Below are 25,168 nucleotides of genomic sequence, written 5' to 3' on the forward strand. Positions count from 1 at the left end.
TCAGTACTGAGGGAGATCTATACTGTCAGATGAAACTTTAAACTGAGGTCCTGACTGTCCTCTCAGGTGGAAGTAAAAGATCCCATGGCATTATTTTGAAGGAGAGCTGGGGAGTTCTCCCCGGTCGGTCCTGGGCAATATTTATCCCTCAACCAGCAACACTAAAAACAGATTATTTGGCCATTATCATGTTGCTGTTTGTGAGACCTTGCTGTGCGCAAATTGGCCGCCGCATTTCCTACATTACAGCAGTGACTACACTTCAAAAGTACTTCATTGGCTGTAAAGTGCTTTGGGATGTGCTGAGGTCATGGAAGGTGCTTTATAATTGCTAGTCATTCTTTCATTTTCTTTTATACTTTGTTGAAAGCATTTCTTCAAACTCCACTACTACAAAGAAATTTTAAACTGAAATATATCCAATTAAAAGCCTTTTTCTGGTTTGCAGAGTGTCACAAAGGCATTGTGTATGTCACACTTACCTGATTGGCTCAAATGGCCAATATCTGTTCAATTAATCATGCTGATTTGCTCAAATATAGACAGGGAGGAAAGGCTGACTGGTGGACAGGTGTGAAAGTTACCAGTCACAAGACACCAAACCACACATAACCAACCCATAGTTGTTCTTTGGATGTGGCAAAGCAGTAATTATTACCCATCCCTAGTTGCCATGAGGGAATTGAGAATCAAGGACATAGAATGGGATTAGAGTCATGTTAGGCCAGTAAGGGTGGCAGGTTCCCTTCCATAGTCATTTTCTGGTGCTAGCCTACAAATGACCAGATTTCTTGAATTCACCTTCACAACCTACCATAGTGGGATTTGAAGTCATGGGAGTAAATTTTAACCCCACGAATGGGTGGGTGGGAAGGTAAAAAAATCATAAAAATGTAAAACCTCGCCTCCAATGTGCCCACTTCCAGTTATAACGGAGGTGGGTTGAGGGGCGGGCGATCAACCCGCTCTCAAGTGACATCTTTTAAGGAGGCTGTGGTCCTCCGTTTTGACAGGTTATTTATTTTTAACTCCTGGGGGCCAGGATTCCCAGGCCTTCCACTTCACGCCACGTAAGAGGAGGCGAAAAGACTCAGTCAGCAGGTAAGTGCCTTTATTGCACTGCTTGTGGGCCAGGAGGAGCAGGAGTGTTTCCTCCAGGCTGAATAAGCCTACCTGTCGTGATCCCACACATGCGATCTTCCAATCCCCTCCCCATGTCCGACCCTCCCCACCAAATCTCCAAACACCCCACGATCTCCAACCCCCCGATGTCTGGCCACCCCCCCCCCCCCCGATATCCGACCCTCCGTGACCGAGCCCCTGATGACCCCCCAATGACCACTGATCCCAATGACTCCCCGATGACCCCATACCCGATCTGCCTGGTGACCAACCACCAGATGGCTGACCTCCAAATGACTGACCCCCATGATGACTCGGGAATCGGAAGTACAATTTGAAAATTTGTGGATGACACCAAATTACGGGGCATAGTTAATACTAAAGAAGAATGCGCCAAAATACATGAAGACATTATTAAACTTGCAGAATGGGCATGTAATTGGCAGATAAATTTCAATATAAATAAGTATGAGGTGGTGCATTTTGGTAGGAAGAATAAGGAGACCATGTAGTTCTTGGAAAATAAAAGTCTAAATGGGGTAGGGATATAGAGATACAGATGCACAAATCACTAAAAGGAGCGACGCAGGTTAATAAGGCCATAAGAAAATCAAACAAAGCACTGGAATTCATTTCTATAGAATTGAAAAGCAGAGAAGTTAGAGTATGGAGAAGGTGCAAAAAAGCATGATACGAGAACTGAGAGGTTATACCTATCAGGAAAGATTGAACAGGCTGGAGCTCTTTGGTCTCAAAAAGTGGAGGCTGAGGGGTGACCTGATAGAGGTCTTTAAGATTATGAAGGGGTGTGTTAGGGTAGAGGTAGAGAAGATGTTTCCACTTGTGGGGGAGACTAAAACGAGGGGCCATAAATATAAGATAGTCACTAATAAATCCAATAGGGAATTCAGGAGAAACTTTTCTACCCAGAGAGTGGTTAGAACGTGGAGCTCGCTACCAGAAGGCAAATAGCATAGGGGTATTTAAGGGGAAGCTAGATAAACAATTGAGGGAGAAAGGAATAGAAGGATATGCTGATAGAGTTAGATGAAGAGGGGTGGGAGGAAGCTCGTGTGGAGCATAAATACCGGCAGAGACTGGTTGGGCTGAATGGCCAGTTTCTATGCTGTATATTCTATGTAATTCTATGTAATAGGAACATCGGAACAGGAGGAGGCCATTCAGCCCCTCATGCCTGCTCTGCCATTTGATAAGATCATGGCTGATCTGTGATCTAACTCCATATACCTGCCTTTGGCCCATATCCCTTAATACCTTTGGTTGCCAAAAAGCTATCTATCTCAGATTTAAATTTAGCAATTGAGCTAGTATCAATTGCCGTTTGCGGAAGAGAGTTCCAAACTTCTACCACCCTTTGTGTGTAGAAATGTTTTCTAATCTTGCTCCTGAAAGGTCTGGCTCTAATTTTTAGACTGTGCCCCCGACTCCTAAAATCCCCAACCAGCGGAAATAGTTTCTCTCTATCCACCCTATCTGTTCCCCTTAATATCTTATAAACTTCGATCAGATCACCTCTTAACCTTCGAAACTCTAGAGAATACAACCCCAATTTGTGTAATCTCTCCTCGTAACTTAACCCTTGAAGTCCGGGTATCATTCTAGTAAACCTACGCTGCACTCCCTCCAAGGCCAATATGTCCTTCCAAAGGTGCGGTGCCCAGAACTGCTCACAGTACTCCAGGTGCGGTCTAACCAGGGTTTTGTATAGCTGCAGCATAACTTCTGCCCCCTTGTATTCTATTCCTCTAGATATAAAGGCCAACATTCCATTAGCCTTATTGATTATTTTCTGCACCTGTTCATGACACTTCAATGATCTATGTACATGAACCCCTAAGTCCCTTTGGACATCCACTGTTTTTAACTTTTTACCATTTAGAAAGTACCCTGTTCTATCCTTTTTTGATCCAAAGTGGATGACCTCACATTTGTCTACATTGAATTCCATTTGCCACAGTTTTGCCCATTCACCTAATCTATCAATATTGCTTTGTAATTTTATGTTTTCATCTACACTGCCAATTTTATGTTTTCATCTACACTACAATGCCACCAATCTTTGTGTCATCAGCAAACTTAGATATGAAACTTTCTATGTCTTCATCTAAGTCGTTAATAAATATTGTGAATAGTTGAGGCCCAAGACAGATCCCTGCGGGACTCCACTAGTCACATCCTGCCAATGTGAGTACCTACCCATTATCCCTACTCTCTGTCGCCTTTCGCTCAGCCAACTTCCTAACCAAGTCCGTACTTTTCCCTCGATTCCATCTTATCTAACAGTCTCTTATGTGGGACCTTATCAAATGCCTTCTGGAAGTCCATATAAATAACATCCATTGACATTCCCCTGTCCACTACTTTAGTCACCTCTTCAAAAAATTCAATCAGGTTTGTCAGGCACGACCTACCTTTCACAAATCCATGCTGGCTCTCTCTGATTAACTGAAAATTCTCGAGGTGTTCAGTCACCCTATCCTTAATTATAGACTCCAGCATTTTCCCCACAACAAATGTCCATAGTTCCCCGCTTTTCCTCTCTCTCCTTTCTTAAAAAGCGGAGTATCATGTGCAATTTTCCAATCTAGAGGGACAGTTCCTGAATCTAGAGAACTTTGAAAAATTATAGTTAGGACATCTTCAATGTGCTCAACTACTTCCTTTAAAACCCTGGGATGGAAACCATCTGGTCCTGGGGATTTGTCATTCTTTAGTGCTATTATTTTCTTCATTACTGTTGCTTTACTTATGTTAATTTTATCAAGTCCCTGTCCCTGATTCAATATTAGTTTTCTTGGGATTTCCATGTGGTCAATGCGTTCACACAGAGATGTACCATCATATTAAACAGACACCATGCATTTTAGAGTGTTTCAGCATCTTCATACTGAAGGAGCTTATACAAATAGTTTTGATAAGACTATTCACAAATTTTACTGAGGATGCCATGTTACCAATCTACCAGGCCAGGAGACAAATCTAAGGGAGCCTACTAGCATTCAATTGACCAGATGGTACCACAGGGATCGGTGCTGGGTCCCTTGCTGTTTGTGGTCTACATTAATGACTTGGATATGAATGTAAAAGGTATGATCAGTAAGTTCGCTGATGATACAAAAATTGGTAGGGTGGTAAATAGCGAGGAGGATAGCCTCAGTCTGCAGGACGATATAGATGGGTTGGTCAGATGGGTGGAACAGTGGCAAATGGAATTTAACCCGGAAAAGTGCGAGGTGATGCACTTTGGAGGGACTAACAAGGCAAGGGAATACACAATGAATGGGAGGACCCTAGGCAAGACAGAGGGTCAGAGGGATCTTGGTGTGCAAGTTCACAGATCCCTGAAGGCGGCGGAACAGGTAGATAAGGTGGTAAAGAAGGCATATGGGATACTTGCCTTTATTAGCCGAGGCATAGAATATAAGAGCAAGGAGGTTATGATGGAGCTGTATAAAACACTGGTTAGGCCACAGCTGGAGTACTGTGTGCAGTTCTGGTCGCCACACTACAGGAAGGATGTGATCGCTTTGGAGAGGGTGCACAGGAGATTCACCAGGATGTTACCAGGGCTGGAGCGCTTCAGCTATGAAGAGAGACTGGGAAGATTGGGTTTGTTTTCCTTGGAGCAGAGGAGGCTGAGGGGGGACATGATTGAGGTGTACAAAATTATGAGGGGCACAGATAGGATGGATACTAAGGAGCTTTTTCCCTTTGTTGAGGGTTCTATAACAAGGGGACATAGATTCAAGGTAAAAGGCGGGAGGTTTAGAGGGGATTTGAGAAAGAACTTTTTCACCCAGAGGGTGGTTGGAGTCTGGAACTCACTGCCTGAAAGGGTTGTGGAGGCAGGAACCCTCACAACATTCAAGAAGCATTTGGATGAGCACTTGAAATGCCATAGCATACAAGGCTATGGACCAAATGCTGGAATATGGGATTAGATTAGACAGGGCTTGATGGCCGGCGCGGACACGATGGGCCGAAGGGCCTCTATCCGTGCTGTATAACTCTATGACTCTATGGACTAAGAAATGATTTTAATGTTGATTGTGTAGTGTGCATTGGAACAGGAAACAGCAAACATCTACACAATGAAGTGCACTTGTCAAAGTAGATTGGAGTGTAATTACTGATCCAGTAAAAATGAAACTGATATCTAAAAAGGTCATCAAATATTAAGAGGAGGCAGTGATCTGTGAATGGTGTCCAACTACGGATGAATGGTCGAGATGAGCAGTAAAGGCAGATGAATGTTTTTGAGTATGCTTGATAGCACAAAACTGCTCGTAATTCAAAGCAAATTGACACAAATTAATTTAATTTCTTCTGTATCTCGCACAGAAGAAATGAAATACATAAATTGGAAGTCTCATACAGAAAGGTTTATGTGAAAGATTCATTCACAGCTTATCGCTCCAAAAACATAGCTAGGATCCGGTGTTGTCATTTATCTCGAATAGTGCAGTGTATCGGGCAATGTTCAAGTATTTGCTTTGGCTCTCCACATTCACATCTTGGATCGTTTCTCAGCTTCCACTTGGTTATATTGTCACCAGTCTTTGCCACCCCAGCTCTCGCTCAATTTCGGGTACACCACTTCTTTCTGGAGGGAATTGTTCTGAAGAAATCTAGTTCTGCAAGATCATTAGCATTTACTGCCATTTTATTACTCTGTAACCTTTCACAGTGGTATTTTGAGGTAAGGGATTTTCAGAGTCAAAGCTCTATGTAAGAGATAGTAAATCACACTGGTGCTGTGGGGTAATCTTTAAAGTGAGACTAAGGCAGAAGGAGGAGTAGAAGGACCTTTACACCACACATAATCTGTACATGTGATATCACTCACCTTGAAGAACTTAAAACTCATAAAAATTTGACATGAAGCATGGGAAATAGATCCCCTAGCCATGGTATATGAAACGTCATTCAATTAAGAAAAGGTCACAAACCAACAACAGCAGTTCGTACAAAGACTAATGCCTGAAGGTATGGGAACCAATATAGACTGTACTGGGCCCTGACTTCCTCTTGGGTTTTGGGATGAGGCGCAGATACTCAAATTTTATTAAATCAGTGCTGATGACGTTACTATCTCCTACAACTGGCATTCCTCTGGTGGCACATCAACGGCAGGCAGCCCTCATATAAACATGGGCTCTATCATTTCAGTGTCCACCAACTCTAAATGGGTAAGCTGAAAGTTGCAAATAAATTTGCTCTGCTGCCTTTGGGCATTGATTTAGCTGATTTTGGCAAATTCTGCTATTGCCCAAGGTGCGTTCTGTGGGCAGGAGAGTTAAGGAAGTCCTGGAGATTTCTTTCAGACCACTATCCTCTTGCATTATGGAGGCTCCATTTAGAGTACCTTTATACTTGGCCGATTTGAAGGAAGAGGAGCATGATGAACAGCAGGCCATTTTGGAAGCCAGGAAGGTGAGGCATCATTGGAGGATGAGGGGACCTATCCTGTCTTACCTAGAAGGACAAATTTATCACCCCGCAGGACTATTTTTAACTGACAGAAGATCAATACCTTTGAAGACCTGTTTCCTCAGGAAGATGGTCCAAGAACTCTGTGAGCTGTTGCAGGAGAACCTGCAGTCATGCGGAGAGATGGGTACAGTGCTGCCAATGCCAGTCAAAGTCCTGCTCCCTTAATTATTTGTGCTTTGGGTCTCTACACTGGGGACATTAGTGACATCAGTCAGTCAGTAGTGCATCATTGCATTCAACAATTGACTGATGCCTTGTTCAAAAGATCCAATAATCACATTAAGTTCCCCCGGACTATAGGGAGCAACAGATTTGAGCCCTGAGCTTCTTCAGAGTGACAGAATTCCCCAAAGTCCAGCGGTATTATCGATATCACCAATGTAGTCCTTTTTGTTCCATGAACCACAAGGACATCTATTCATCAACGTCCAGCTTGTATGTGTTCATCTGCACTGCGTCATGCAAGTCACTGACAAATTCCAAGGCAGCACTCATAATACCTTCATGTACGGGGAGTCTGTGCTGATGTCAAGCAAGTGGAGGGCTAGCACCTGGGGGATCAAATACACCCACTGTAGCTTTGGCATCCTCCAGCAGTGCTTCCAATGCCTTGACAGATCGGGGGCATCCTACAGTACAACCCAGCAAAAGTTTCCTGGATCACCCTGATGTGCTACATTCTCCACAACCTGAGTGGTACTTGCCTGGAAGAGCTGCAGCAGAGACCTCAGAAGAACAACTGTAAAAAGATGGTAGAATAGGTTGAAGGAGCACCACAAGGATCTTTGAGGGCTGGCTGAGACATTCAATAGGTCCTGATTCAAGGCATTTTCTCCTGAGCAACACCACAACCCTTTCTTTCCCCCACCAAATAAAGTCTTCCCCCATCCCTTCAATAAAAGCGAAACCTCAACAGATCCCACTACACCTTCCTTCTTTTCCACCAATGCCATTCTGACCATGTCCTAACCCCTCACTTCTGGTATGAAACTCTGCTAACTCAGCTAGTGATGCACACAAATCATTTATTAATGAAAATGTAAAAGTGTTTCTGTACCTACCGTCTGCCACCACGGTTCTTCCCTTTCCTAATACTTGGCTCATGCTGTGCTTGGTTCCCTATTCTAGTGATTCTTCGTGGGATTCCACTAGTGGGGAGGGGATGGGTGGAGTACTGTGGAAGTGTTGCCATTTGGAGAGACAGCAACAACACCCATTGGTAGCACCAGCTGGCCCTTGCTGTAAGCCTCCATGTCACTTGTGCCTGTTGATCTGTGGGTGAAAAGACTCCATTGCAGAGCCTGTTCCAATCCGTTACCTCATTTGGGTAATCTCTTCAACTATGCTGCCCAGATCAGATTCCATGACTTGACTGAGCCATGCATGAGGTGGGCTGTAAACTCCTCTGCACTTGCTGTCATGGGTCAAAGGCTCCTTGGCACATCCCCCTAGTGATTCCATCAACTTCTCATAGAATTATAGAAAGATACAGCACAGAAGGAAGCCATCTTGCCTCTATGAAAGAGCTATCCAATTAGTCCCACTCCCCAGCTCTTTCCCAATAGCCCTGCAAATTTCTCCTTTTCAAGTATGTATTCAATTCCCTTTTGAAAGTTACTATTGAATCTACTTCCACCATACTTTCAGGCAGTGCATTCCAAATCATAACAACTCATTGAGTAAAAAAAATCTTCTCCTCATCTCCCCTCTGGCTTTTTTGCCAATTATCTTAAATCTGTGTCCTCTGGTTAATGACCCTCCTGCCAGTGGAAACAGTTTCTCCATATCTACTCTATCAAATCCCCTCATTATTTTGAACACCTCTGTTAAATCTCCCCTTAACCGTCTCTGCTCTCACGGGGAGGTTCACTAGTGCTGTGGGGGAGGGTTTAAACTAATTTGGCAGGGGGATGGGCACCAGGATGTAGCATTAAAATGGAGAAACAAGGTGCACAAAGGATTGGGAGAGACAGATCGCACTAGAGTAAAAAATAGTACAGTAATAGGTGGGATCAGACTAAGATAGAATATGAGAAAGTCTAAGATAGGTTTAGAGTGTATGTGTGTAAATGCATGAAGTGTGGTAAATAAGGTTGGTGAGCTGCAGGTGCAAATAGCCACATGGGAATATGGTGTAATGGCAATAATGGACATCTGGATCAAAAAAAGGCAGAATTGGGTATTAAATATTCCTGGAAACAAGGGGCTTGATTTTAAATGTAAATTGTGGGGGCGGGGGGGAGGGGGGGGCTGCGAAAATTGCAGAAATACAAAGTGGGTTCGGAAGCCGGCTCCAACCCGCCAACTTCCGAGTTCCCCACAGATGCACCTGTGTGCGGCGGGCGTCCCGAATCCGGAAGACCGGCGGGATGATAGTTAAAGAACCAAATGTACCTCATTGAGGTACTTAAGGAACTTTACTTGTGAAATATTAGGTAGTTAGAACGATTTTTAACTAACCTGGGCGGCTTGCCCAACACTTCTGATTCACGCCTGGTGAAACCAGACGTGAAGGGCCGGATCAGATAGAAAGAAACTAAATAAATTAAATAACATTGCACAAAGTGCTTTCCGGGTTTCGAGCCCGGCAGCCAGCCTTATTGACAGGCCGGCTGCCAACAGGAGCTACAACGTGACGTGGGAGAGAAAGAGAGAGAGCAAGACATCATCCAGTGCTAGAACAGAAGATCAGGGGTCGGGGGGGGGAGAGAATGGAAGATCGGGGGGAGAGTGGAAGATCGGGGGGAGAGTGGAAGATCGGGGGGAGAGTGGAAGATCGGGGGGAGAGTGGAAGATCGGGGGGAGAGTGGAAGATCGGCGGGGGGGGGGGGGGGGAACCTACCTTTCCACCCTGCTCCGATGTCCAATGCCTCCCTCTCCGATCTCCCCCTCTTCCCCCCGCCGAATGTCCCCTCTGATCTTCCACTTTCCCCCCCCAGATTTTCCACTCTCCCCCCCCCGCCCCCGATCTTCCGCACTCCCCCCCCCGAATGTCCCCACCGATCTTCCACTCCCCCCCCGATCTTCCGCTCTCCCCCCCGAATGTCCCCACCGATCTTCCACTCCCCCCCCCGATCTTCCACTCTCCCCCCCCCCCCCCCCGAATGTCCCCACCGATCTTCCACTCTCCTCCTGATCTTCCACTTTCCCCCCCAGATCTTCCACTCTCCCCCACCCCCCCCCCGAATGTCCCCACCGATCATCCACTCTCCTCCTGATCTTCCACTTCCCCCCCCAGATCTTCCACTCTCCCCCCCCCACGATCTTCCACTCTCCCCCCCACCGAATGTCCCCCACCGATCTTCCACTTCCCCCCCCAGATCTTCCACTCCCCCCCCCCGATCTTCCACTCTCCCCCCCCCCCCCCCCCCACCGAATGTCCCCACCGATCTTCCACTTCCCCCCCCAGATCTTCCACTCCCCCCCCCCCCCGATCTTCCACTCTCCCCCCCCCCCCCCACCGAATGTCCCTACCGATCTTCCACTCTCCCCCTGATCTTCCATTCTCCCCCCCCACCCCCGATCTTCTGTTCTAGCACCGGATGATGTCTTGCTCTCTCTCTTTCTCTCCCACCTCGTGTTGTAGCTCCTGTTGGCAGCCGGCCTGTCAATAAGGCTGGCTGCCGGGCTCGAAACCCGGAAGAACTTTAATCACTATCAATTACATTGCGATCGCGTTAGAAATGGTAAGTTTTGTTTTATCGGGTTTGCCACACGCACCTTCAACACCCCCCCTCCCCCAGGCTGCCAACCCACCATTTCAAAATTGAGCCCAAGATGTTCAGGAAAAAAAAGGGAAGGAAAAAAAGGAGGGAGGTGGTGGCAGTATTGATTAAGGAGAATATTGCAGTGCTGGAGAGAGAGGATGTCATTGAGGGGTCAAGCACAGTATCTATTTCGTTAGAGTTAAGAAACAATAGAGGTGCCATTACACTACTGGGTGTATTCTATAGGCCACCAGTGGGAAGGATATAGAGGAGCAAATTTGCAGGGAAATTACAGAGAGGTGCAAGATCTATGGAGCCGTGATAATGGGGGACTTCAACTATCGTAATATAGACTGGGATAGTAATAGCGTAAGGCAAAGAGGGGGAGGAATTTCTGAAGTGTGTTCAGCAGAATTTTCTTGATCAGTAAGTTTCCGGCCCAACGAGGAAGGAGGGATTGATGGATTTGGTTCTGGGGAAAGAGGTGGGTCAAGTGGAGTAAGTGTCAGTGGGGGAACATTTAGGGAACAGTGATCATAGTATTATAAGGTTTAGATTAGTTGTGGAAAAGCACAAGGAGCAATCTAGAGTAAAAATATTTAATTGGAGGAGGGCAAATTTCAATGGATTGAAAACGGATCCGACCAGGCAAAACTGTAATTGAACAATGGGCAGTCTTTAAAGAGGAGATGGTTTGGGAACGGTCGAGGCACATTCCCACGAGGGGGCAAGGTAGGGCAACTAAAGCCAGAGCTCCCCGGATGACAAAAGAGATAGTGAGTAAGATTAAGCACAGAAAAGGGGCATAAGACAGATGTCAGGTTGATAATACAAGTGAGAACCAGGCTGAACATAGAAAGTTCAGAGGGGAAGTGAAAAAGGAAATAAGGGGGACAAAGAGAGAGTATGAGAATAGATTAGCGGGCAACATAAAAGGGAATCCAAAAGTCTTCTATAGGTATATAAATAGCAAACGGATAGTAAGAGGAGGGGTGGGGCCGATTAGGGACCAAAAAGGTGAACCACGCATGGAGGCAGAGGGCATGGCCGAGGTACTAAATGAGTACATTGCATCTGTCTTTACTAAGGAAGAATATGCTGCCAAAGTCACAGTAAAAGAGGAGATATTTGAGATACTGGATGGGCTAAGAATTGATAGAGGAGGTACTAGAAAGACTGGCTGTACTTAAAGTAGATAAGTCACCTGGTTCAGATGGGATGCATCCTATGTTGCTGAGGGAAGTAAGGGTGGAAATTGCAGAGGTGCTGACCATAATCTTCCAATCCTCCTTTGATATGGGGGGTGGTGCCAGAGGACTGGAGAATTGCAAATGTTACACCCTTGTTCAAAAAGGGTGTAAGGATAAACCCGGCAACTACAGACCACAGACCAGTCAGTTTAACCTTGGAGGTGGGGAAGCTTTTAGAAAAGATAATCCAGGACAAAATTAATAGTCATTTGGACATGTGTGGATTAATAAAGGAAAGCCAGCACTGATTTGTTAAAGGCAAATCGTGTTTAGCTAACTTGATTGAGTTTTTTGATGAGGTAACAGAGAAAGTTGATGAGGGCATTGCGATTGATGTTGTGCATATGGACTTTCAAAAGGCTTTTGATACAATGGCACATAATAGGCTTGTCAGCCCATTGGATAAAAGCGGCAATGGCAGCATGAATACAAAATTGGCTAAGTGACAGGAAACAGAGAGTAGTGGTGAACAGTTGATTTTCAGACTGGAGGAAGGTATACAGTGGTATTCCCCAGGGGTCCGTACTCAGACCACTGCTTTTTTAGATATATATTAATGACTTGGACTTGGGTGTAAGGGGCACAATTTCAAAATTTGCAGATGACACAAAACTTGGAAGTGTAGTGAACAGTGAGGTGGATGGTAATAGACTTCAAAGAGGACATAGACTAGCTGGTGGAATAGGTGGACACATGGCAGATGACATTTAATGCAGAGAAATGCAAAGTGATACATTTTGTCAGGAATAATGAGGAGAGGCAATATAAACTAAATGTTACCTAAAGGGTGTGCAGGAACAGAGAGACCTGGGGGTTTCTGTGTGCAAATCTTTGAAGGTGGCACGACAGTTTGAGAAAGCGGTTAAAAAAGCATACAGGATCCTGGGCTTTTTAAATAGAGTACAAAAGCAAGGAGATTATGTTGAAACTTTATAAAACACTGGTTCAACCACATTGGAGTATTGTGTCCAATTCTGGGCACCCACTTTAGGAAGGATGTGAAGGCCTTAGAGAGGATGCAGACAAGATTTATTAGAATGGTTCTAGGGTTGAGGGACTTCAGTTATGTGGATAGACCGGAGAAGCTGGGCTTGTTCTACATAGAGCAGAGAAGGTTGAGTGAAGATTTGATAGAGGAGTCCAAAATCATGAAGGGTTTAGATAAAGTAAATAAAGAGAAACTGTTTCCATTGGCGGCAGTGTCGAGAACCAAAGGATTTAAGATGATTGGCAAAAGAACCAAAGGCGACATGAGGAAAAACTTTATTATACACTGAGTAGTTGTGATCTCGAATGTGCTGCCTGAAAGGTTGGTGGAAGCAAATTGAATCGTGGCTTTCAAAAAGGAATTGGATAAATACTTGAAGGGAAAAAATTTGCAGGGCTACGGGGAAAGAGCGGGGGAATGGGACAAAGAGCCGGCATGGGCTCGATAGGCTGAATGGCCTCCTGTGCTCTAGCCAGTGTTGGCTCCCCCATCAGACACAATCTACTGATTGTGCCTGATCCTGGCCGGATCCTGGGCCCAGAAGGTAAGTCTTAAATTTATTTTTCAAATTTCCTTGTGGGTCAGGAGGCTCCTCCAGGTCTCACAAGGAAGTCTTGTGCCTCCCTTGCACTGCGCTACCCTGATCTCCAGATCGTGGCCTGACCTCTTGGCCTCGCCCACCTCCTCCCGATTGCAGCCCTAAGATTTGAAATGCTCCCCCATTCCCAATCCTTGCCAGGCTCCCTCTCCCCTCCGATCGTGGCCAGATCTGTCCTCCCCACAATCACGGATAGACCCCCCTCCCTTTGATCACAGCCAGACGCCCCCCTCCCCTTGATCGCAGCGAGGTGTCCCCCTTCCCAATCATGGTCAGCCCCCCTCTCCCCCTCATCATGGCCAGACACCCCCTCCCCTCGATCGCGGCCAGACTCCCCCTCCCCCGGATTGCGGCCAGATGCTCCCCTTTCACAGACCCCCACCACCCCCCAATTGCAGCCAGAGCACCCTTCCCTCAGATCGTAGCCAGACCCCCACCACCCCCAATCATAGCCAGAACACCCCTCCCTCGGATCGCGGCCAGGCCCCCCACTAGCTGACGGCTGCGACCTTCTGCCACTTCTCTGTGCTCCCGCCTGCCGACTAGGCTGTCAATCTGGTCGGCTGTTGGGCGGGAGTCTTCAGCACATTATTTAAATGAGGTCCTGCCGTTAAGATCGGTAGGGCCTCCATATCCCTGGCCTTGCTGGGTTTTTCCCGTGCTCCCCCTTCCCTGCCTCCTCATTAATGTCGGGCCCATTATTTCAGGGACGAATGTGTCAATCTAAAGAAGAGGCTCCCTAGAGCGATGGTGGAATCAGTTAGTAGTAATTCATTCAAATGCAAATTAAACAGATTACTTTGAGAGAATATAATTTTGGGATGCATGACAAATGGTAAGTATGGCATGTTTGGGAGAAACGGGTGACTTTGGACTTATGTTCTACAAGCTCTCCACCACTTGGATTTTCCTCACCTCACATCTGGGTCTGTTGTAGACTAATTGATAGAGATTGATTGCTACAATTAGACAACAACTCCATCATCGTGTATCAGGCGACTACCAGGATGGCAGAAGGTAAACTAGATGTACCTTGGTTTTTTATTAATCTAGCAATTCCTATGTTCCTGAGTCCTGGTTCTTGCCAGAGTGAGATTCCATGATGCTGGACCAGGTGAAGTGCTGGGTGACTGCTCATGGGAAGGCCTTGCTTCATCCGCAGAGGCAGAAAGAAGAGAAGTAACTGAGACTAAATTTGTACGGAGCTGCCCTGGGCAGGTGGCTGGCATGTTACTGGACGTGTACATCATCTTTTGTGTCAGTATTTGTGGGAGATTATACGATTTAGAGTGAAGGAGACATCTATTATCATAACAACACTGTGCTGGGGCATGAATTCCTGTTTCCCAATATCCAGCCACCTCCTGCAACCTCTGGCCCTGAATTTGCAGGGCTCACTCCTCAAGTAGGGTGAGGTCACAAATTAAAATTTGGCCTGCTCTAATTGCAGACACTTCTCTTCTGTTGTGGGCTGCCTTCTCCTGGAAGGGAAGAATCAGGGATAGAGAAGATTGCAATGTGTGCTTGGAATCTGCCCAGCCTCATGTATGAAGATTGACTGCATAAGGATACTAAACATTGATGTCTAGCATATAGGTAAGGAATCTTACAACACCAGGTTATAGTCCAACAATTTTATTTTAAAATCACAAGCTTTCGGAGATTATCTCCTTCGTCAGGTGAGTGAGTGAAAGGTTCTCAAATCGCATATCTTATATTAGGCTGGGACACCATCACACCAATCAAAGGTGTCGTTGGTGTTCAGACAGGTTAGCCACGGAAAACAGTAGGTCCCAGTATGCTGAATACACATTGTGTCAAATTACACAGACAGAGAGAAAGAGACCCGAAAGGCAGAGAGAGAGAGAGAGAGAGAGAATATTAAAAACGGATAACTTTTTTTTCCCTTGCTGGTGGGGTTACGTGCAGCATGACATGAACCCAAGATCCCGGTTGAGGCCGTCCTCATGGGTGCGGAACTTGGCTATCAATTTCTGCTCGACGATTTTGCGTTGTCGTGTGTCTCGAAGGCCGCCTCATACGTTGCAGGAAAGGATGCCCCGGAGCATGGTACATTGGCGAGACCATGCAGACACTGCGACAACGGATGAACGGACACCGCGCAACAATTGCCAGACAGGAGGGTTCCCTCCCAGTCGGGGAACACTTCAGCAGTCAAGGACATTCAGCCACCGATCTTCGGGTAAGCGTTCTCCAAGGCGGCCTTCGAGACACACGACAACGCAAAATCGTCGAGCAGAAATTGATAGCCAAGTTCCGCACCCATGAGGACGGCCTCAACCGGGATCTTGGGTTCATGTCACGCTGCACGTAACCCCACCAGCAAGGGAAAAAAAAGTTATCTGTTTTTAATATTCTCTCTCTCTCTCTCTCTCTCTGCCTTTCGGGTCTCTTTCTCTCTGTCTGTGTAATTTGACACAATGTGTATTCAGCATACTGGGACCTACTGTTTTCCGTGGCTAACCTGTCTGAATACCAACGACACCTTTGATTGGTGTGATGGTGTCCCAGCCTAATATAAGATATGCGATTTGAGAACCTTTCACTCACTCACCTGACGAAGGAGATAATCTCCAAAAGCTTGTGATTTTAAAATAAAATTGTTGGACTATAACCTGGTGTTGTGAGATTCCTTACATTTGTCTACCCCAGTCCATCACCGGCATCTCCACATCATAGCATTTAGGTGATTCGCATGGAAAGCTCACCAATGGGATGCTTGTGCTGAAGGGAGGAGTGTTGGGCAAGGTATTTGATAAAGTACCATGTAAGAGACTTGTTCGCCAAATTAAAGTGCATGGGATTAAAGGGACAGTGGCAGTGTGGATACAAAATTGGCTAAGGGACAGAAAGCAGAGAGCAGTGGTGATCGGTTGTTTTTCAGACTGGAGGGAAGTATACATTGGTCTTCCCCACGTCTCAATATTAGGACCACTGCTTTTTTTGATATGTATTAATGACCTGGACTTGGGTATAGAGGGATATTTTCAAAGTTTGCAGATGACTCAAAACTTGAAAATATAGTAAACACTTTGGAGGATAGTGATGGACTTTAGGAGGACATAGACAGACTGGTGAAATGGGCAGACACATAGCAGATGAAATTTAACGCAGAGAATTGTGAAGTGATGTATTTTGGTAGGAAGAATGAGGAGAGGCAATATAAACTAAATGGTACAATTTAAAAGGGGGTGCACATAAACAAATCTTTGAAGGTGACAGGACAAGTTAAAAAAGCATACGGGATTGTGGGCTTTATTAATAGAGGCATAGAGTACAAAAGCAAGGAAGTTATGCTAAACCTTTATAAAACACTGGTTAGGCCTCAGCTGGAATATTGTGTTCAATTCTGGTCATCACACTTTAGGAAGGATGTCATGGCCTTAGAGAGAGTGCAGAAGAGATTTATTAGAATGGTACCAGGGATGAAGGATTTCAGTTATGTGGTGAGATTGGGGAAGCTGGGATTCTTCTCCTTCGAACAGGGAAGGTTAAGGGGAGATTTAATAGAGGTGTTCAAAATGATGAATGGTTTTGATAGAGTAAATAAGGAGAATCCGTTTCCAGTGGCAGAAGGGTCGGTAACCAGAGGACACAGATTTAAGGTGATTGGCAAAAGAGCCAGGGGCGACATGAGGAAACATTTTTTAACGCAGCGAGTTGTAATGATCTGGAATACACTGACTAAAAGGGTGGTGGAAGCAGATTCAAAAGTAACTTTCAAAAGGGAATAGGATAAATACTTGAAGGAAATAATTAACTGGGCTATGAGGAAAGAGCTGGGGAATGGGACTAATTGGATAGCTCTTTCGAAGAGCCGGCACAGCCACGATAGGCCGAATGGCCTCCTCCTATGTTGTACTTACTATGATACTATGATACTATGACGTACTACTGTGCCCCTCCTGGTGAGGCCATTGAGTATTTTTCTGCACTGGAACCAGGTCCTCTACATAGTGCAGCTGGAAATGATTCTGTTGGCAGCCTACTACCATGCTCTTTGGGCTACAGCTTTGTTGCATCTTGGCCATGATGAGGAAAGAGGATAGTCTAACTCTCCTGAACTCCTTGCAGCAACATCTCTATGGAGTTGACTTCAAAGGAGGGTACCCTGCTTCTTCCTGCACTGCAGTCAAATATGAAAGGCTTTCTCAACAAGAAACCAAGAGTTAAGGTAACCAGATGATGTATGACCAAGCTATGAGATGCCCAAAGACAACCCAAGGAATAAATGCAACCTGACCTCAGCCCAAAAAATAATCCCATTGCTGCAAGACATAAACGCAGAGCAAATAATGGCAGAACAAAAAAGTCAGTTGCCAGGCTCAAAGCTACTGCCTCTGAATTTCTTTCCAGTAGAAGGACACCAAGCCTGCCTTGCGCATACTGACTACACGGCTTCAGACGGAAAGCGTGAATGCACTGGGGAAGGTCCAGGCAGACAACACTTCCTGTGTCCTCTGCTTGCTCTTCGCATGTCTGAGAGCAAATTGGCCCAATTGATTCTTTGATAGGATGAGGATAAATTCACCAAAGATATCATCTTAAGAAGCCATTCAATTACTAGCAACTTACATTTTCACTGCTGTATGGGAGAATTGATATATAGTTAGCATATTCAAGGTTTTATGGAGAAACAGATATCATTTGAGGTAAATATTTGTCCTGGTCCCAACACACAAAGCCAGGAATGTTGAAGACAGAAATTTTTCCCAATACTTTGTTGACTATGTCATGTGATGAAGTTAGGTTGCCAAGGGGACTCTGTCTTCCACAACTGCTTATCTCACAGCAGTTCATTAACCGAACGCTTGAAGGATTTCTCAATGAACCTTGCAGAGAAAATCCAAAAGAGGAAGAGAAGTTCTTCCATTGAACGACTTTACCACTTGTTCAATTGAGATATTGTAAACTCCTGACTGGGTGAAATGAACAGACCGGTAGCCTGGAAATAATTGAGGTCAAATTACAACCATTCTTGAGCTAAGTTTCTTCAGGCCTTTTCTGCGCCAGGTAAAAAAAATTGTCTGTCATCTGATTTATACTCTATCTCCAACAGAGCTTGTATGTGACCTGTGGTGGTCTTAAATATATGAAACATATCTGAAGCAATGAAGGTTAACAAGAAGCTTCAGCTACCTGTCCAATGTAAGAGTGAGTAATTATCAGAATAAAATTTGCAATGAAAGCTAATTTATTTTTAATTAATATTTTATTGAGCTTCAAAACCAAAATGGATTCAGTGGAAAATAAATTGCAACAATCAAATGGTACTAAAATCCAGCAGGGAAATAAAACAGTAGAGAGATGTAGAATGCCCTGTAACTATAGTACTTTACAACTATAGAGACAGACATGTAAAAGCCAAATTTAAATATCAAACTGCAGCTATTTAAGGCCACAAAATTTCTCATATGTTACAGTTATTCCATGAACAAAATCATCTTTGCCTCTGTGATATAAATTTAACGCACAAGGTCATTTCTAGTGATTAAAGCCCAAAAGATAGAAAACAAAAAAAAATAATGCCTTGGTGTCAAATAACCCACAGGAAATTCTAATTTATATTTCAACAAGATAGAAAAACAAACTTAATTGTATCAGGGAGCGAGGCACTTTGCTCCCGAAGGAATACTGAAGTTTTCAGGAGTTCTGGATAACAGAAATATTTGATTTCTGGGAAGGCTGGGAAAAAAGCATTGTTGATCTACAAGAACTGCCTGTGCAATCCTGAGCTACATAACAGAGACTAAATTCAAGAAGTCCACAGCAAAGTAAATGTCTGAGGCTGTTGATCACCACCTCATATAAAGAAAGTCTGAAATTACCCCGTTTGGGGGTTAAATTTGTGACCTAGTGGTCCCAGCACAGAGCTTCATACAATAGAAGCACACTGAGAATTTGGGCCTGGATGTCAGCACTAATGGGAGGCCGCAAATCAGGCACACTAAATATGATTCCTGATTCTCGGATTTCAGAGCCTTGTCTTACATAATTTACCCTCCAGTGTGTAACTTAATATTATTAGGAACATAGGAACAGGAATGGGCTATTTAGTCCCTTGAGCCTGTTCGCCATTCAATTAGATTATTGCTGATCTGTATCTTAACTCCATCTAACTGCCTTGGCACTGGAACTCTTAATACCCTTGCCTAACAAAAAATTATCAATCTCAGTTTTAAAATTTTCAATTGACCTAGCCTCAAGGTCTAGTCAAACCTAGTCTATGCAACCTGTCCTCATAATTTAACCCTTTTAGCCCAGGTATCATTCTGGTGAATATGCGGTGCACCCATTCCAAGGCCAATATATCATTCCTGAAGTGTGGTACCCAGAACTGATGCAGTACTCTAAATGGAGTCTAATCAGACCTTTATATAACTGTAACATAACTTCCACCCATGGAATACTGTGCACAGTTCTGGTCTCCATATTATAAAAAGGATATAGAGGCATTGGAGAAGGTACATAAAATGATTCACAAGCTTGATATCAGAACTGTGAGGATATCCTTATCAGGAAAGACTGAACAGGCTGGGGTTCTTTTCTCTAGAGAAAAGAAGGCTGAGGGGTGACTTGGTAGAGGTCTTTAAGATAATGAAAGGGTTTGCTAGGGTAGATGTAGAGAAAATGTTTCTACTTGTGGGGGAGTCCAAAACTAGAGGTCATCAATATGAAATAGTCACTAATAAATCCAGTAGGGAACTCAGGAGAAACTTCTTTACCCAAAGAGTGGTAAGAATGTGGAATGCGCTGCCACAAGGAATAGTTGAGGCAAATGCATCTTTCTCCACACCTTATGCACGAAGGGGCAGTCGACCAGGAGGTGGATGACGGTCTCATCCCCTTTGCAGCCTCGAGGGCAGCTCGCAGTGGCGCTGAGATTCCGTGCCTGTAGGAAAGACTGTACTGGGAGGGCCCTTCTCATCACCATCCAAGCTACATCCTGGTGCCTGTTGGTCAGTTCCGGCGACAAGGCAGTCTGCCAAATGGCTTTGACTGTCCGGTTGGGGGACTGCCTGATCGGATCCACCTTCTCCCTTCCCTGCAGGACACCCAGAATGTTCTGCACCGACCACTGTCTGATGGCCTTGTGGTCGAAAAGGTTCCTTTTCAGGAACTTTTCCATCTGGGGAAGGTGGTGGGGTACAGTCCAGCTGGACGGCACGTCCTGCATCTGCTCAGGCACCTCTCCACTCTCAGAAAGCCAAGGCCAGCTGCTCAATATGGACCCAAAACTCTGCTCTATCACTGTGTGGCACTGCATGCTTGTGTTGTAGTGAGCTGTGTCATAGGACTACCTAAAAATGTTTCCAGTTGCCCTGGTCATACATTTCTTCTGTTAAAAGCAAGTTCTTTCTTACTTAAAAGTTCTTTTAGTCTCATTCATACTATGTATAAGGTTTCTTTCATGCTTATTAAAAGGAATTATGTTTATGACATGGCCATGAGATGACCAAAGACTAGAAAGATCCCTCAAGAGCATCACATAAAATCCAGGGTATTATTCTATTGCATTTAGGCTGAATTTTAGTTCTGTACAGAAGTGATTCTATTTGGCATCATGAAAGGCAGTTTTGTGGTGCTGAATTTATATTTAAATTCAAAAAATTGATAGCAAAGCAGCAGGGGGTGAAATGGTTGCCCAGCGCACAGGAAAGTTAACAAGGTCATTTCCTTAATGGTCACGGAGTTCGCACAAAGCAATCAAAATGCTGAAGCTTATGGGAATGCTTTTGGAAACTCCCAACCCACAGGGGATGGGGGGAGGCTCTGTAAGTATCAGTGCTTCTTCATGAAAATTTACCACCTTGTAGTGCTCCAAGTTAGTGGAATGGATGGTGTGATGTCTAAACTTCTGCAATAATTCATGGTGGGACATCATTAATATGACAAGAAACATCACTCACTGCCACAAATTGGCAGGGTCAGTCACTTCAGGTACAGATCACAAAATCACATGTATGCTGCAGACCATTTTGTAAGCACAGTGCAGCCTCATTGGAATGGCTGCAAGATATAGGCCCCAGTTATAATGCAACCTGCCTGATGGGAATGGGGCAGATGAGTGGTTAAAATCACAACAATCGAATTATTGCCCCGTTCCTGCCAGAAACCACCAACCGCCATTTTAACTCCAGAGCTGACTTGGATCAGAAACGCACCCGCCAGAAAGAAGCGGGTGCCTCATCAATAAATTCAAATAGTGGTCAGTTGGAACCCATGTTAACTAGGTGGGTCACAAGTCCCATCCTGTGGCAAACCAGTTAGCTAAAGCTTAGTGGCGATGCCTTCACAAACTGACCAATATGAGCTGTGGCCCGATTTTAACTCCAGCTAGTTTTCAGTGTGACTTAGAAACTCACCCACTGCTCCAGAAATGAAGCCCAGGGTATTTTAATTCCTGAGCCTCATTTAAATCCCATCGGCCGTCTTCCCAAAGTCGGTGGGAAGTGGCAGAGCATCGCATGGCCTGGTGGCCGCCTGCCAAGACCAAGTAAGTAGTGGCATCGGCTATCGATGCCATCCTGTGGTGGTGTGTGATTGGGAGGGGGGTGGGTCCTTGTTTTGGCCTTCTTCTGCCCCCGATCCGCTTCCCTGCTGTTTGGCCTGGCGGGAAACTCACCACAGCTTCCTGCTCAGGCCGCTGAGTTAAATTACAGCTGGGTCCTGGTGATGTAATCAGACCCCAATCTGCATATTTAAAGAAGGACACCATCGGCTTTGGACCGCCTGCTTAGCTGTCCAAAAGCTCTTCCAAAGAGAGAGCACAGGCACGATGGGACGAATGGGGAAAGAGCATGGGAATCGGACTAAGGGGATAGCTCTTTCAGAGAGAGAGCTTCGGTGTCATGTGCTGAATCCTCCTATGCTGCACACCTCCACGATTGTAGAAGCCTACACTTTCAGAATACATACCAACAGCAAGAAACCTCACCTACTGCCTGTATCAGAAAACCACAGCTAATAGATCCACGGCTTTCCAACATGTGCTAGCAGCGGGGATGGCATTGTATCTATCCCAATATAGGAACATTAGAATTGCTAGACAAAAAAAGACCAAGGTCCATCTAGTTCACCTTTTACCATCCTGGCAGTAGCATGAAGCAATGATAATGGAGTATTTCAACCTTCCTTTTGAAGGCGGCTTAAACTGGTGGTGTCATTACTTTCCCCAGGGTCTTTTGTGAATTTATACTGTCAGGAAACTTCACAAAGGCTGATTTAGAAAATATGACCGTAGAGAAGCATAGTCGTCACAACAACAACAACAACAACAATTTGAATTTCTATAGCGCCTTTAGCATAATAAAATGTCCAAGGTACTTCACAGGAGTGTTATCAAAGAAAATTTGACACCAAGCCACATAAGGAGGTATTAGGGCAGGTGAGCAAAAGCTTGGTCAAAGGGGTAGGTTTTAAGGAGTGTCTTAAAGGAGGAGAGAGAAATAGAGAGGCGGAGAGGTTTAGGGAGGGAATTCCAGAACTTAGGACCCACGCATCCGAAGGCAAGGCAGCAAATGGTGGAGCGATTAAAATCAGGGATGCGCAAGGGGCAAGAATTGGAGGAGTGCAGAGATCTCTGAGGTATGTAGGGCTGAAGGAGGTTACAGAGATAGGAAGGGGTGAGGCCATGGGGGGATTTGAAAACAAGGATGAGAATTTTAAAATTGAGGCATCCGGGACCGGGAGCCAGTGTAGGTCAGTGAGCACAGGGGTGATGGGTGAACGGGACTTGGTGCGAGTTAGGTTACGGGCAGCAGAGTTTTGGATGAGCTCAAGTTTATGGAGGGTGGAAGATGGGAAGCCAGCCAGGAAAACATTGGAATAGTCCAGTCTGGAGGTAACAAAGGCATGGATGAGGGTTTCAGCAGCAGATGAACTGAGGCAGAGGCGGAGATGGGCGATGTTATAAAGGTGGAAGTAGGCGGTCTTGGTGATGGAGAGGATATGTGTTCAGAAGCTCATCTCAGGTTCAAGTAGAACGCCACGGTTACAAAAGGTCTGGTTTAGCCTCAGACAGTGGTCAGGGAGAGAGATATAGTCGGCGGCTAGGGAATGGAGTTTGCGGCGGGGTCCAAAGACAATGGCTTCGGTCTTCCCAATATTTAGTTGGAGGAAATTTTTGCTCATCCAGTACTGGATGTCGGACAAGTAATGTGACAAATGAGAGACAGTGTAGGGGTCAAGGAAGGTGGTTGTGAGGTAGAGCTGGGTGTCGTCAGCATACACGTGGAATTTGATGTGTTTTCGGATGCTGTCACCAAGAGTAGCATGTAGATGAGAAATATGAGGGGCCAAGGATAGATCCTTGGGGGACTCCAGAGGTAACAGTGTGGGAGCGGGAAGAGTGGCCATTGCAGGTGATTCTCTGGCTACGACTGGATGGATAAGAACGGAACCAATCGAGCTCAATCCCTGGACGACGGAGGAGAGGCATTGGAGGAGGATGGTGTGGTCAACCGTGTCAAAAGCTGCAGACAGGTTGAGAAGAACAGAAAATGGAAAGCTGATCTGGAACTGTGAATGGTTGAAGTTCTGAAGGTGCAGATGACAATGAATGAGCGAGAAGCTCTGTACACAGCCTGTAGATTATATATACTTTTTTATTTATTCATGGGATGTGGGCGTCGTTGGCAAGGCCAGCATTTATTGCCCTTGAGAAGGTGGTGGTGAGCCACCTTCTTCAACCGCTGCAGTCCATGTGGTGAAGGTTCTCCCACTGTGCTGTTAGGTGGGGAGTTCCAGGATTTTGACCCAGCGATGATGAAGGAATTGCGATATATTTCCAAGTCAGGATGGTATGTGACTTGGAAGGGAACGTGCAGGTGGTGTTGTTCCCATGTACCTGCTGCCCTTGTCCTTCTAGGTGGTAGAGGTCATGAGTTTGGGAGGTGCTGTCGAAGAAGCCTTGGCGAGTTGCTGCAGTGCATCCTGTAGATGGTACACACTGCAGCCACAGTGCACCGGTGGTGAAGGGAGTGAATGTTTAAGGTGGTGGATGGGGTACCAATCAAGCGGGCTGCTTTGCCCTGGATGGTGTCGAGTCTCTTGAGTGTTGTTGGAGCTGCACTCATCCAGGCAAGTGGAAAGTATTCCATCACACTCCTGACTTGTGCCTTGTAGATGGTGGAAAGGCTTTGGGGAGTCAAGAGGTGAGTCACTCACAGCAGAATACCTAGCCTCTGACCTGCTCTTGTAGCCACAGTATTTATTTGGCTGGTCCAGTTTAGTTTCTGGTCAATGGTGACCCCCAGGTTGTTGATGGTAATGCCGTTGGATGTCAAGGGGAGGTGGTTAGACTCTCTCTTGTTGGAGATGGTCATTGCCTGGCACTTGTCTGGCGCGAATGTTACTTACCACTTATCAGCACAAGCCTGGATGTTGTCCAGGTCTTGCTGCATGTGGGCACGGACTGCTTCATTATCTGAGGGGTTGTGAATGGAACCGAACACTGAGCAATCATCAGCGAACATCCCCACTTCTGACTTTATGATGGAGGGAAGGTCATTGATGAAGCTGCTGAAGATGGTTGGGCCTAGGACACTGCCCTGAGGAACTCCTGCAGCAATGTATTGGGACCAGGGATCGTTGGCCTCCAATAACCACTACCATCTTCCTTTGTGCTAGGTATGACTCCAGCCACTGGAGAGATTTCCCCTGACTCCCATTGACTTCAGTTCTATTAGGGCTCCTTGATGCCACATTCAGTCAAATGCTGCCTTGATGTCAAGGGCAGTCACTCTCACCTCACCTCTGGAATTCAGCTCTTTTTTTTCCATGTTTGGACCAAGGCTGTAATGAGGTCTGGAGGCGAGTGGTCCTGGCGGAACCCAAACTGAGCATTGGTGAGCTGGTTATTAGTGAGTAAGTGCCTCTTGATAGCACTTATTTGCCGCAGTAAACATCAAATGTTTGCAGCAAGATTTGACACAGGTGAGGTCATCTTAAAGTACACACAAATGGT

General features: G+C 45.5%; 1 protein-coding gene across 2 annotated transcripts in view; it reads left to right on the forward strand.

Moving 5' to 3' along the window:
- LOC137323067 (uncharacterized) overlaps positions 1-25,168 on the forward strand; it is a 112,021-nt gene that overhangs the window by 18,773 nt on the left and 68,080 nt on the right. The window lies entirely within an intron of this gene.

Source organism: Heptranchias perlo, chromosome 6 (genome assembly GCF_035084215.1).
Source record: "Heptranchias perlo isolate sHepPer1 chromosome 6, sHepPer1.hap1, whole genome shotgun sequence".
Lineage (NCBI taxonomy): Eukaryota > Metazoa > Chordata > Chondrichthyes > Hexanchiformes > Hexanchidae > Heptranchias > Heptranchias perlo.